General features: G+C 44.7%; 1 protein-coding gene across 2 annotated transcripts in view; it reads right to left on the bottom strand.

The window, feature by feature from the left end:
* Nucleotides 1–13,526, bottom strand: part of PALD1 (phosphatase domain containing paladin 1) — a 450,641-nt gene that overhangs the window by 352,272 nt on the left and 84,843 nt on the right. Inside the window, exon 1 of one of the 2 annotated variants that reach the window (XM_073596576.1) lies at nucleotides 6,502–6,869. The exons of the other annotated variant lie outside the window; for it this stretch is intronic. The gene's annotated coding sequence lies outside the window, so the exon portion shown is untranslated. Of the gene's footprint in view, nucleotides 1–6,501; nucleotides 6,870–13,526 lie in introns of those variants that run through there. 2 annotated transcript variants of the gene reach the window in all.

Below are 13,526 nucleotides of genomic sequence, written 5' to 3'. Positions count from 1 at the left end.
CGCTCTAGTTTTAGTAAAAAAAAAAAAAAAAAAGATATGCACTGCTATACGCTGTGCTGTGTTGGGCTCTATTGCAATAATGTGTCTGGATGCTATTCAAAATGAATGGCACTTGGACACATCACACAGAGCTGGTGCATTGCCACAAGCTCTGGTAGTGCACATTGCAACAATGTACAAAGTGAAAGGGCCCTCAACAAACTCCATAGTTAGGATCATATCAAAACAACACTCAGTATCAAGGTGAGATGCAAGTCTGGGCTACTGTGTGTAATCATCTAATGGCTACTCAGATGTTGCAACCTGCATGAGCCTGCCAGGAAGCTGCCACTTGCACTGGGCCAACCATTTGTGGCTGGAGCATTCCCTGCCCTGCAGCTGCCATATAAAATGGTCATGGATACCTGTGCTACAGGTTAGAGAATGCCTCAGACACAACTGGACCTATCAAGCTAGCTCAGGTAGGTCAAGCCTAGGATCTGAACCCGCCTGTGCTCATCCCTAAACCTGGGTCTTTGAGGTCTTCTATCGTATTGGATAGAATAAGGGAGGGTCATAACCCGTCAGATTTTCTTTCACCATCTGTGTCCCATAGCAGAGATTTCCCTTCACTTCCTGTCCCATAGCCAAATAGGAAATAAGAGGAAATCCCCATAAATTATAGGGAATTCCTTGCCCCCCCCCCCCCCCCCCCCCCCCCCCGTCACCAGAACTAGTGTCCACATTGGAAGATTTCCCCCTCCCCTATTACTTTTAAGAGGACAACCCAAAAATTGGGATTTTCTTTTACTTTCAGTGATAATAGGAAACAAGACAAATATAGAGGAAGAATCTCCTTAACGGGGGCGCAGATAGCAAAAAAGTTTTGCCATTAGTTATACTTTAACTGTATGATGCGATTATTTGCGCAATTAGTTTGTAAACAAGAATGATCATAGGTAAAATAAATCATAACTATATACATAAACAGCTAGTCCTTATGTAACAAGCCACAAACACTTATATGAATATCCTATAAGAATGTATGACGTGAAATATACATTAAATGTTCAAAGCTGAAATTGTATATTTGTGACTGAAGCTCAATTAGCTGCACATTGAGGTATGAAAAACAATGAAGGGCAATACAAAATGTTCCATCCAAACGAATCAAAATTTTGGGCTCTATTGGTCACCAGACAATATAGGGTTTATTTATAAAGAAGAGAATATGACTTTCACCAACATTCTCTGATGGAAACCATCCATGTGCATGCGTTTTGAATGGAAATAGATGTGGAAGAAAAAAAAAAAAAAAAAAAAAACGCAATTGTGTTGTGGTTTTAACCAATCATTTGTTTTTGTACAATTCTAAGGGACATGGCTGGGGGTGTGTCCTATGCCTACACACTTTTGCTAATAGGTGTCCCCTATTCCCATCTCAAAAAGTTGGAAGGTATGCCCTGTGTGTTACATGTTTTTTTCTCAAAGGTTTGAGGTTTGCGATCCTCATGGAAAACGGCACATGCCATTGGCAGTTCAGGGCCCTTCCTTTTGGTCTCTCGGCAGCCCCGAGAATCTTTACAAAGGTCATGGCTGAAATCATGTCCTTTTTTCATTTACAAAAGATCTCAATCATCGTACTTGGACAACTTTTTGATCTTTGCCTGAGAGAAAGAGAACCTTGCTCAGGATCTACAAGTAGTTTTCAAAGACTGGGTTGGAAAGTCAATCTGCAGAAGTCTGCTCTGGTTCCCTCCCAGAGCCATCTTTTTTTTTTTGGGCTACCCGATAGACTCAGTCACCCAAAAGATTTTTCTACCAGATTTCGAAGATCCTTCTCTCCGTGCAGAGTTTCAGGTGCAGTCCCCAGGCCCCCCTTTGTCAAATAATGCAACTGTTGGGCTTGATGACTGCAGCAATCCCAGGAGTGCCCTGGCCCCAATGCATTCCAGGTCCCTGCAGGCATTTCTTCTGCATTGTTGGGATCGCAGTAAAGCCTCTTTGGACCATGTCGTACAGCTTCTAGGAGACGATTCTCTCAATCTGTCCTGTAGGGACCGGTCGAAGCATCTGCAGGTAGGGAAGGCTTGGGCCCAGCATTCCCCAATAAAGATTACCACAGATGCCAGCTCGTGGGGTTGGGGAGCTAACTCAGAAGACTGGCTCAGGGAGCCTGGAGACCAGAGGAGGCAGCTCAATCTTCAAACTTTAAGGAGTTGTTAGAGGTAGGGAAGGGTTTGTGCGAGGACCTGTTGATTTTTATAGACAATGCCATGACAGTGGCTTACCTCAACAAATGGGGGGTACTTGCTCAGACAGTCTGCTATTATTAAGTCAGGAGATACTTTCCTGGGAGGAGGACAATGTTTCCCCAATCAGGGCGGTCCACATCAGTGGGATGACGAATATACTGGCAGATTATCTGAGCAAAGTGAGTATCAGCTCCAGCAGTTGGGAGTGAAACCAGGAAATCTTCCGGGAGTTAGTGGTAAGGTGGGGGATGCTCAAAGTGGATCTGTTTGCTTCCACCCACAACAGGAAGCTTCCAGCTTACCTTTTCCTGGAGAAATGGAGTCCCTAGGGACGGATGCGCGCTCTCTCCAGTGGAATTTTTCCCTAGCCTACACCTTTCCTCCGTTTCCGCTGTTGCCTCTGGTGGTCCGGAAAATTGTGCAGGAACAAGCAGAGGTCATTCTGATTGCTTGATGGCCCAAGAGGAGTTGGTTCTCCACACTGAGAGCGACCAATAGAGTCCCCCTGGCGTCTGCCAGAGAAAAGGGGCCTTCTCCACCAGGGACCAGTGCTCCATTCAAGCTCTCATCTTTTCAGATGCCCATCTTTTCTATCGCCTGTGTTCTGGATTTTTTACTGAGAGGGGTGGAAAAGGGGCTGTCAGCATTCTTAGGGTTCAAGTTGCTGCTCTCTCTCTGTTCATGGAAAAAAAGACTAGCGGAGGAGCCATTGATTAAAAGATTCCTCTCAGCTAGGGCTAGACGTACACCTCGAGTCGTTTAGCAGGTTCCCCCCTGGGAATTGTCATTGGTGTTGAATGCCCTTACCAGAGCCCCGTTTGAGCCACTTCATTAGGCCTCTTTAAAAATTTGTTACAATAAAGATGACTTTTCTTTTGGTCATAACTTCTGGGAGAAGGGTTTCTGATTAAGGATCTCTCTCGTGTAAAGATCCTTTCCTAAGTATTTTAGACAACAGGATAGTAGTTAGCAGAAAAAAGAGGTGTAAAATAAGGCCACCATTTACTACATAGAGACTGACAAGTGTGGTGTTGGCCACATGTTCATAACACGATTATTTATCATTTATAATTTCAGCGCGGTTTTAGTATTTTAATGATCCAGTGATTGGACCGTTTTATTTTTATACTACTGCTTTTATTTTAGGATAGTAGTTAGGCCTAACCCTTTGTATTTACCCAAAGTTTCACCTGAGTTCCACAGATCCCAGGAAGTAGTTCTTCCTAGCTTTTGTTCCTCCCCCAGGAATTCAGAGGAAGAAAGATTCAGTTTTTTAGATGTGAGAAGATGTCTTCTGCATTATTTAGAAGTATCTAGTGAGTTTAGAAAAGCTTCCCAATGACTAATTTCTTTCAGTTCCCCCAAAAAGAGTTCCAAGGCATCCAGGGGTTCCATTGCCAAATGTATTAGAGAAGCTATTTGTGAAGCCTACAGATCTTCAGGGCAATCCCCTCCTTCCAGAGTTAGGGCTCACTCTACCTACTAGATCTCTAGCTGCATCTTGGGCAGAAAGAGTGGGTGCATCATGGAAAGATATTTCCAAAGCTGCTGTCTGGTCCTCATGCATTCATCAAGCATTATAGAGCCCAGATGCCCTCCAGCCAGGACCTCTCCTTTGGAAGCAAAGTGCTTCAAGCTGTCGTCCCTCCCTAAGGTATAGAATCTTGCTTATCCTCTCAAGTAGCTGTCTTGGAAGATGAAGGGGGAAAACTCCCATTAGACTTACCGGTAATGGTATTTCCATGAATCTTCCAGGACAGCGTCTATATTCCCACTCTATTCTTTATTCACTGGTCCCCTTAATTTAACCTGGTGGTGGTGTGTTAATGAATTTCTAATATTCCTCTTCCGAGTTCACTTTAGGTGGAGGTTTACTTGATCTTCATACAACTGAGGATCAGAGGAGAGGGAGGGTCCTTTTAAATTGTGTCTGGTTTGTGTTTACTGTAGAAGGTGGAGCCAATCATCTCTCAAGTAGCTGTCCTGGAAGATTCATGGAAATACCGTTACCGGTAAGTCTAACGGGGGGTTATCTCCGTTCTGTCTCTGTGTGGAGCGATCATGGGTGCCCAGCGGTCATCCGGCGGAATGCCGTGCGTGTGCCCCCTAGTGGTCTGAAAGCGAGCCGTATAGCTACAACGGCTCGCCCAGGGGGAGCCAACCTGCCGCAGTATAACTGCGGCAGCTGGTCAGGAAGTAGTTAAGATAAAAAAAACCTTCTGATTTTACAACCACTTTAATTTTTTCTGAAGGAGCCTGGAGCTGGTCTTTAAGGACTGACTTCTTTAGATTTCTCTTCATTGCTGCTATTTAACATACCAGAATATCTGAACATTTTCTACCATGAGATCACTCATTGGACCGGTATGCTATACAGTTACCAACACCAAAGCCTCCATCAGTGCCATTACATAAAGAAAAATCACACACACTGTACTGTCATTCTAATTAGGGCATTCCTGTCCTGTCAATAAATTTAGGTTTCTATAGGTTACACAATAAAAAAGGTAACAAGGTTATCCTCTGGTTATTTGCAGAAAGGTACACTGACATTTCCCCAAAAATGCATGCAGATTACGCTCTCTCTTATAAATGCTGAATGGACTTTTTGCAAATTTTCATGTCACAGAACAAATAGGTTGATAATCCAGTCTTTGGAGAAAACCTCTTTTCCCCAAGGTCTCCAGGGAAAAAAGGATGAGCGGCAAATAAAGGGCAGGGTGTAGAATTTCAGTACAAGGAGGGGTGACAGGGGAAAAACACACAACCAAGTCACAATAGCTAATGCAGGAGGGTTAGTAGAGTTATAAAAAGGGGCTAAATGCAGTGGGCAGTTGTTAGTGTGGGAAAACTTTCCAGCTGAGTGTAGCAAGCAAGTTAAACCATGTGTTACTGATCTTGTACCATACAGAGTTAATGCAACTTGCAAATGTTTATCAGGGCCTCCAAGTCATCTCTTACACATTCATTAGCACTGCATTCAATTTAACTCCTTCCTGCTGGAAGAGCTTACATCACACAACAAAAGTAGCAAACTGGTTTACACCGACAAAAGGCTACGTAATCACTAGTATGTTAATGCAGGAAAAATACATAATGAAGATGTGGAAGCAGCTTAGAGCTAGGCTTCTAGATGGGAGGTTACGAAATCTGCATTTTTTTTTAAACATGACCTAAGTTCAACAAAATAAATGGTGACTGACATTTCTTCTCACCAAAGACACTGTCTAAAAAGAGAACACTTTAATAAGGCCTGTGATGGATTGTTGGTCAGCTTTCATAAACATAAAAAATGTGTAGTGGTAATAACATTGTCACAGAAATTGAAAAGCCAGCTACTGACTACGTTAATACATCCTAAAATATGTTGGGGGGGGGGGGGAGGGGGGGGGTGCAGCTGCTTTGTAGTGTTGCTGATAGAAGTGTTTTATCAAACCACACAGTAACAAGAAAATAAATAAATAAAAGATAGTAAAAACAAACTTGGAAGTTGTGGTATTCCCCATCTAATCCAAACCCAATGATAAAACAAAATCTATGTTCCAAATATTGTCTACAATAAAACACAATTTAAATCCTTATAGAATGATCGAAAAAAAATTGCATCTCTCTGTATTGAACATGACCACTTTTCTTAAGGACACGGGCCACTTTAAAATCAGCTTATCAAACCATGATGCAATTCTGAGATATGATGTGATTCAGAGAGCTCAGATAACAATAAACACATGTTCCATAGGATTGGATAAACTGAGAATGTGCAATTTACAGTCTGTATTATGAATCAGTTTGAATGGAGCTTGTGGAGATGTAACTAGTTGTAGTTCATCTCTTTCTCACACACACACACACACACACACACACACACGTTACTTTGTAGCATTACACAAATCCTGTCATAAATACAAAACAAAAGCAAAAAAAGCACAAAAACAACAAACAATAAAAAACAAGCAAAAAAAAAAAAAAAAAAGCAAATATACACATGATTCCCTGGAAAAGACATGATTGTTATTATACAGAATTTCTATAGTGCCAATGGTTTGCACAGCACTATACACAATAAAGTGAGAGTCCAGTTACAATAAGGTACCAACATAAAAGTGTCATTGAATTATACGAGGGAGCAATATTCATTTTCTGCTGCTAAAACCAACGAATGACTATTAGAATGAATCAAACCCATACAGTTTGTGTACATAAGTCTATTTATATGCCACAAATAGCACAAATGCGTCAACAGAGATACAACAGTTGTCAGTAATACCTGATATCCAGCTGTCCAGCTGTTCATTCAGCTTCCTCTAAGCTCGGCAAACAGGGCTTAAATGAAACGTAAAAACCAGGAAATAAAAAAAGAAAAAGCTTCGTTTATCTCACAGGATGAAAAGGACCCACATGCTTCTTAGTATAATCCATCCAGCACCCTAAGACACAGTCCCTAGTATCACACAAGTTTCCTTCAAAGGAGCAACTGGGGGGCTGGGCTGGGAGGTAGCAAATCCTTTTCAGAAGTGTGTTTTCTCTGCTGAGGGCTGAGCAGGCTGAATTACAGAGAGGCTCTGCTGAAGCAATGTATTTCCCTTCATAATAGCCTTGACTGTCTGTGTGCTGGAGGATGTGGGGGGAGGGCTTATTGAAAAGAAGGCCTGCTCCATTTCAGACCTTTCTGCCAATCAAATGACCTGCTACTCCTGGCAACAGAAACTGCACATACAGTCAGTGAACATAGTTGATGCATCTACCTAGGCAGCAGTAACACTACTCTGTTGGCTACTTTGTAGTAGCAGCTAAAGGAAGTGCTGATTACAATTTTACTGCACATTTCATAATAAACCTGGCACTGAACGGCATCTGTAATAAATCACACTGTCATAATACGCTACCAACGCTTTAATGTAACATCAGTTTTTATTCAATCATTTAACTGGTCTAACAATAGTTTTCTACAGCTCCTGTGTAACTTTGCACAGCCCCGGGGAAGAACTGGCACTTTGTAAATTAATAATAGTAATATGCTCTTGCACAGTAACAACGAAGGAATTTATACTGTATGTGGTAGTAAAGGTATTGCACAAAAGCGAAATAAAAGTTGATCTCCAAAAAATGATGATTATTCCATACCTATGCCGCGTACACACGATCGCACATTCCGACAACAAAATCCATGTTTTTTTTTTCCGAACGGATGTTGGCTCAAACTTGCCTTGCATACACATGATCACACAAATCTTGTCGGAAATTCCGAACGTTGAGAACGCGGCGATGTACAACATGTACGACGAGCCAAGAAAAATGAAGTTCAGTAGCCAGTGCAGCTCTTCTGCTTGATTCCGAGTATGCGTGGAACTTTGTGCGATGGAATTGTGTACACTCGATTGGAATTTACAACAACGGATTTTGTTGTCGGAAAATTGGAGATCCAGATCTCAAATTTTGTTTGTCGGAAATTCCGACGGAAAATGGAGCCTACACATGGTGCAGTGCCTTTAAAAAGTATTCATACCCTTTCCACATTTTGTCATGTTACAACCAAAAACGTAAATATATTTTATTGGGATTTTACGTGAAAGACCAACACAAAGTGGCAAATAATTGTGAAGTGGAAGAAAAATGATAAATGGTTTTCAATATTTTTTACAAATAAATATCTGAAAAGTGTGGACTGCATTTGTATTCAGCCCCCTTTACTCTGAGGCCTGATTCACACTTATGCATTTTTAGTGCTTTTTGCATTTTGCAGATTTGTACTACAGTCCATTTAACAAGGTTTCCAATGGAACACGTTCTGTAGTTCAAATCTGCAAAAAGCACTAAAAATGCACAGGTGTGAATCAGGCCTGATACTCCTAACTAAAATCTAGTGGAACCAATTGCCTTCAGAAGTCACCTAATTAGTAAATAGAGTCCACCTATGTGTAATTTAATCTCAGTATAAATACAGCTGTTCTATGAAGCCTTCACAGGTTTGTTAGAGAACCTTAGTAAACAAACAGTATCATGAAGGCCAAGGAGTCAGGAATAAAGTTGTGGAGAAGTTTAAAGCAGGATTAGGTTATAAAAAAATATCCCAAGCTTTGAACATCTCACAGAGCACTGTTGAATCCATCATCCGAAAATGGAAAGAGTATGGCACAACTGCAAACCTACCAAAACATGGCTATCCACTTAAACTGACAGGCCGGGCAAGCAGAGCATTAATCAGAGAAGCAGCTAAGAGGCCCATGGTAACTCCGGAGGAGCAACAGAGATTCACAGCTCAGGTGGGGGAATCTGTCCACAGGAAAACTATTAGTTGTGCACTCCACAAATCTGGCCTTTATGGAAAAGTGGCAAAAAGAAAACCATTTTTGAAAGAAAGCTATAAGAAGCTCCATTAGGAGGTTGCGAGAAGCCATGTGGGGGACACAGCAAACATGTGGAAGAAGGTGCTCTGGTCAGATGAGACCAAAATTTTACTTTTTGGCCTAAAAGCAAAACGCTGCGTGGCGGAAAACGAACACTACACATCACTCTGAACACACCATCTCCACCATGAAACATGATGGTGGCAGCATCATGTTGTGAGGATGCTTTTCTTCACCAGGGACAGGAAAGCTGGTCAGAGTTGATGGGAAGATGGATGGAGCCAAATACAGGGCAATCTTATGCCGCGTACACATGACCGGACTTTCTGTGAAACTAGGTCCAAACTAGGACTTTCGCCGGAGTTACGGCGGACTTTCCAAATGAACGGACTTGCCCACACACGGACAAGTTCGTTCATTTTGAACGTGACTCAGGTACGACGGGACTAGAAAAGGAAGTCAGTCTCGCCGCTTTTATCAGCGAGATTGACACCTTGCGAGCCCCGTCGCGGGGCATACCAGGTCCTTAGGTCTGGTATGGGTTTTAAGGGGAACCCCCTACGCCGTTGTCCCCCCCAAAGTCCATACCAGACCCCGATCCGAGCACGCAGGCCGGTCAGGAAAGGGGGTGGGGACGAGCGAGCCGCATGCCCTCAACATGGGGGGTGGGTGCTTTGGGGGAGGGGGCACCCTGCGGGGCCCGCCACTACAAAGCACCTTGTCCCCATGTTGATGAGGACAAGGGCCTCTTCCCGACAACCCTGGCTGTTGGTTGTCAGGGTCTATGGGCGGGGGGCTTATCGGAATCTGGGAGCCCCCTATAATAAGAGGTCCCCCAGATCCCAGCCCCCCACCCTATGTGAATGAGTATGGGGTACATGGTACCCCTACCCATTCACCTAGGGAAAAAGTGTCAATAATAAAACACACTACACAGGTTTTTCATATAATTTATTAGACAGCTCCGGGAGGGTATTCTTCTGGCTTCGGGGGTCTTCTTCCGACTTCGGGGGTCCCACCGGTTCCTCTTCTCCTGGCGTCCGGTTGGTTCTTCTCCACTCTCTCTGGCCTCTTCTCCCGGTGTTCGACCTCTGCTCCCGGTGTTCCAGTTCTTCTGCCGGCTCCTCCGCTATCTTCATGCCGCTCTTTTGCTAGCAGTGCCCAGACTTCTGGCTTCTGGCTTCTTGGCTTCTTCCCTCTTCTCTTCTTCCGATGTTGACACGACGGTCTCTCCGGCTGGAATGCTCTCTGAGCGCTCCGATGTGACTTATATAGGCGGAGACCCCGCCCCCTTATGCCGTCACAGTCCCTGGGCATGCTGGGACTTTGATGTTTTAGGGAGCGTGGTCACCGGGTGATGTTGACCATGTGCCCCTAAAACGTCACAGGGCCGGGATCTGGGGGCCCTCTTATTATAGGGGGGCTCCCGGATTCCGATAAGCGCACCGACAACCAACGACCAGGGTTGTCGGGAAGAGGCCCTTGTCCTCATCAACATGGGGACAAGGTGCCTTGTGGTGGGGGGGCCCCGCAGGGCGCCCCCTCCCCCAAAGCACCCGCCCCCCATGTTGAGGCATGCGGCCTGGTATGGTTCAGGAGGGGGGGGCGTTCGCTCGTCCCCACCCCTTTTCCTGACCGGCCGGGCTGCATGCTCAGATCGGGGTCTGGTATGGACTTTGGGGGGAACCCCACGCCGTTTTTTCGGCGTAGGGGGTTCCCCTTAAAATCCATACCAGACCTAAGGGCCTGGTATGCCCCGCGCTCGCCCCAATAGGAAAATTTGTTTTTCCTATTGCAGCGAGCGCGAGATGCAATACCCTGCCCTTGCGTCGTATCTGGTCCGTCGGACCAGCATACAGACGAACGGGCTTTCCATCAGGAACTGAGTCCGGCGGACTTATGACGGAAAGATTTGAAACATGCTTCATTTCTAGGTCCGGCGGACTTTTGGGAAAAAAAGTCCGCGGGAGCCTACACCTGATCGGATTGTGCGGCGGACTCTGGTCCGCTGGACCAAGTATGCCGGAAAGTCCGCTCGTGTGTATGCGGCATTAGAAGAAAACCTGTTTGAGTCTGCAAAAGACTTGAGACTGGGGCAGAGGTTCACCTTCCAGCAGGACAACAACTCTAAACAAACAGCCAGAGCTACAACGGAATGGTTTAGATCAAAGCATATCCATGTGTTAGAATGGCCCAGTCAAAGTCGAGAGCTAAATCCAATTGAGAATCTGTGTCAAGACTTGAAAATTGCTGTTCACAGACACTCTCCATCCAATCTGACAGAGCTTGAGCTATTTTGAAAAGAAGAATGGGCAGAAATGTCACTCTCTAGATGTGCAAAGAAGAAACATACCCAAAAACACTTGCAGCTGTAATTGCAGTGAAAGGTGGTTCTACAAAGTATTGACTCGGGGGGGCTGAATACAAATGTACGCCACATTTTTCACATATTTATTTGTAAAACATTTTGAAAGCTATTTCTCATTTTCCTTCCACTTCACAATTGCCGTATGTGCCTTTGTGTTGGTCTATCACATAAAAATCCCAATAAAATACATTTACGTTTTTTGGTTGTAACATGACAAAATGTGGAAAATTTCAAGGGGTATAAATACTTTTTCAAGGCACTGTAAGTATGCATATCTTTTAGTAGGTGCTAATACAGTGATAGCTGTGATCTTTCAGGTCCTTTGCAATTGGTTTCTGCACACTGACCACAGGGCGTCTTTCATGGGACATTGTTGCAATTTAGAGAGTGCCTTTTTTTCAATGACTACGAGGCATTCTCTGATTGGACAAGGTGGAGATGGTGACACCATTGCCCCTTTTCACCTCATTCAATCACAGAACACCTTGTTTGAATTGAAAGACAGTCCACCTTTGGTCAGTGTGTAGAGGTGAAGAGGGACCCTTGGTACAGAACCTGTAAGATCATGGCTGCCACTGCAGTAGTAATGACTACTACAGTAATTGTCAGCTTCCCCAGCGGCCATCAGGTATGAAATATGTATACTTACATTGTGCCAAGTTAGAACAATGTAAGTATGCAACAAAGATTAAAAGAGAAGTATGGGATTTTTTTATCCCATATTTATACTTACCTAGGTGGATGCAGCATCGGTCCGATGCTGCATCTGTCCCCCTCTGCCTCTACACTGAAAAACCGAGTCACCGAACACCGCCGATGGCTCGGTTCTCTCACCTCCTCAAGTGGAGAGCTGCTGTCTGTCAGTCAGCATCTCTCCTGCTCTGCTCCTCCATGCTCGTTGGAGCGATGTGCTGTGGAGGGGCAGGGAGCGGCCGTTTCAGCAGCTGAGATGCCTATCAGTCCAGGCACCTGGCGGATCCAGACTTCCGAGGTCAGGATAGCGCAGTGCCTGGACTGATCTGTGTGACGTCAGCAGAGAGCAGATTTCAGACTGCTCTCTGCTGAAAATGGGTCACAGGAGTGCAAAATGAATTGCACTCCTGTGACCCTTAGACCCCTTTCACACTTGTGCGACTTTACCGCGGTTTCGCGCGATTTTGCCGCAATTTGGGAGCAGTACTACTTTGTACGACTTTGCCACAACTTTGGCATTAACAAATTAAAACATACATGGTGTGAGGCTTGTGCTTACAGCTTGTGCTTACAAAGTCGTACTGAAATGGTGTCTATATTATTCATGTACGATTTGCATGCTACTTGAGGGTTTAACATTGTGGTCTATTGAGTACAACTCGCATGGAAGTTGGACCAAAGTAGTGCAGGGACTACTTTGAAGTCAGCATGAATTAAAGTCATGCCAATATGAATGGAAGTCATTGAAAATCACGGAGAATGACTTGTCATACGATTTTGCAGTACAGAATCGTGGGACAAGTCGTATAAGTGTGAAAGGGGACTTAGGCCCCTTTCACACTTGTGTGACTTCAAAGTCACGCGATTTTACCGCAATTTCGCGGCCATGATTTTGCCGCGATTTGGGACCAGTACTACTTTATACGACTTTGCCACAACTTTGGCATTAACCAATAAAAACATACATGGTGTGAGGCAATTCCTTTTCCTGCCATTCCTGTAAGCACAGCTTGTGCTTACAAAGTCGTACTAAAATCGTGTCTATATTATTCAGGTACGATTTGCATGCTACTTGAGGGTTTAACATTGAGGTCTATGGACATCAACTCGCATGGAAGTTGGACCAAAGTAGTGCAGGGACTACTTTGAAGTCGGCACGACTTAAAGCGTTTGTAAAGGTGTTTTTTTTTTTTTTTAAAAATAACAAACATGTTATACTTACCTTCACTGTGCAGCTCGTTCTGCACAGAGTGGCCCCGAACCTCGTCTTCTGGGGTCCCTCGGCGGCTGTTTCAGCTCCTCCCCGCAAGCATTCACCACCTTAATGCGAGCTCCCTCGCACGGTGGTGAGTGCTTGCGGGCGCGCTCCCGTGATACAGCCGGCGGCTATAGCCGCTCGCTGTATCACTCGGCCCCGCCCCCCGGCGCGCCGCGTCATCGGATGTGATTGACAGCAGCGCGAGCCAATGGCTGCGCTGCTTTCAATCCATCCACTGCAGCCAATCAGCGGCCAGGGTGAGCGGAGGAACAGATGTCGGGAACGCGAAGCTGACTTTCGAGGCGTCAGGTAAGTAAAACGGGGGGCCTGGGGGCGGCGGTTCTGTCAGAAGTTTTTTCACCTTAATGCATAGAATGCATTAAGGTGAAAAAATTTTTACCTTTACAACCCCTTTAAAGTCATGCCAATATGAATGGTAGTCATTGAAAATCATGGAGAATGACTTGTCATGCGATTTTGCTGTACAAAATCATGGGACAAGTCGTATAAGTGTGAAAGGGGCCTTAGGAGAAGCCCAGCCGAAAGAGCTCAGGCTGGATTTCTCCCTTAATGCTAAAGCTCAGCTTAAATTACATACCCAAGAATAGGAGTAGGCAAGCTTTCAG

Source organism: Aquarana catesbeiana, linkage group LG08 (assembly GCF_042186555.1).
Source record: "Aquarana catesbeiana isolate 2022-GZ linkage group LG08, ASM4218655v1, whole genome shotgun sequence".
Classification (NCBI taxonomy): domain Eukaryota; kingdom Metazoa; phylum Chordata; class Amphibia; order Anura; family Ranidae; genus Aquarana; species Aquarana catesbeiana.
The sequence above is the reverse complement of the archived record's forward strand: the minus strand, read 5'-3'. Positions and strand labels throughout refer to the sequence as shown.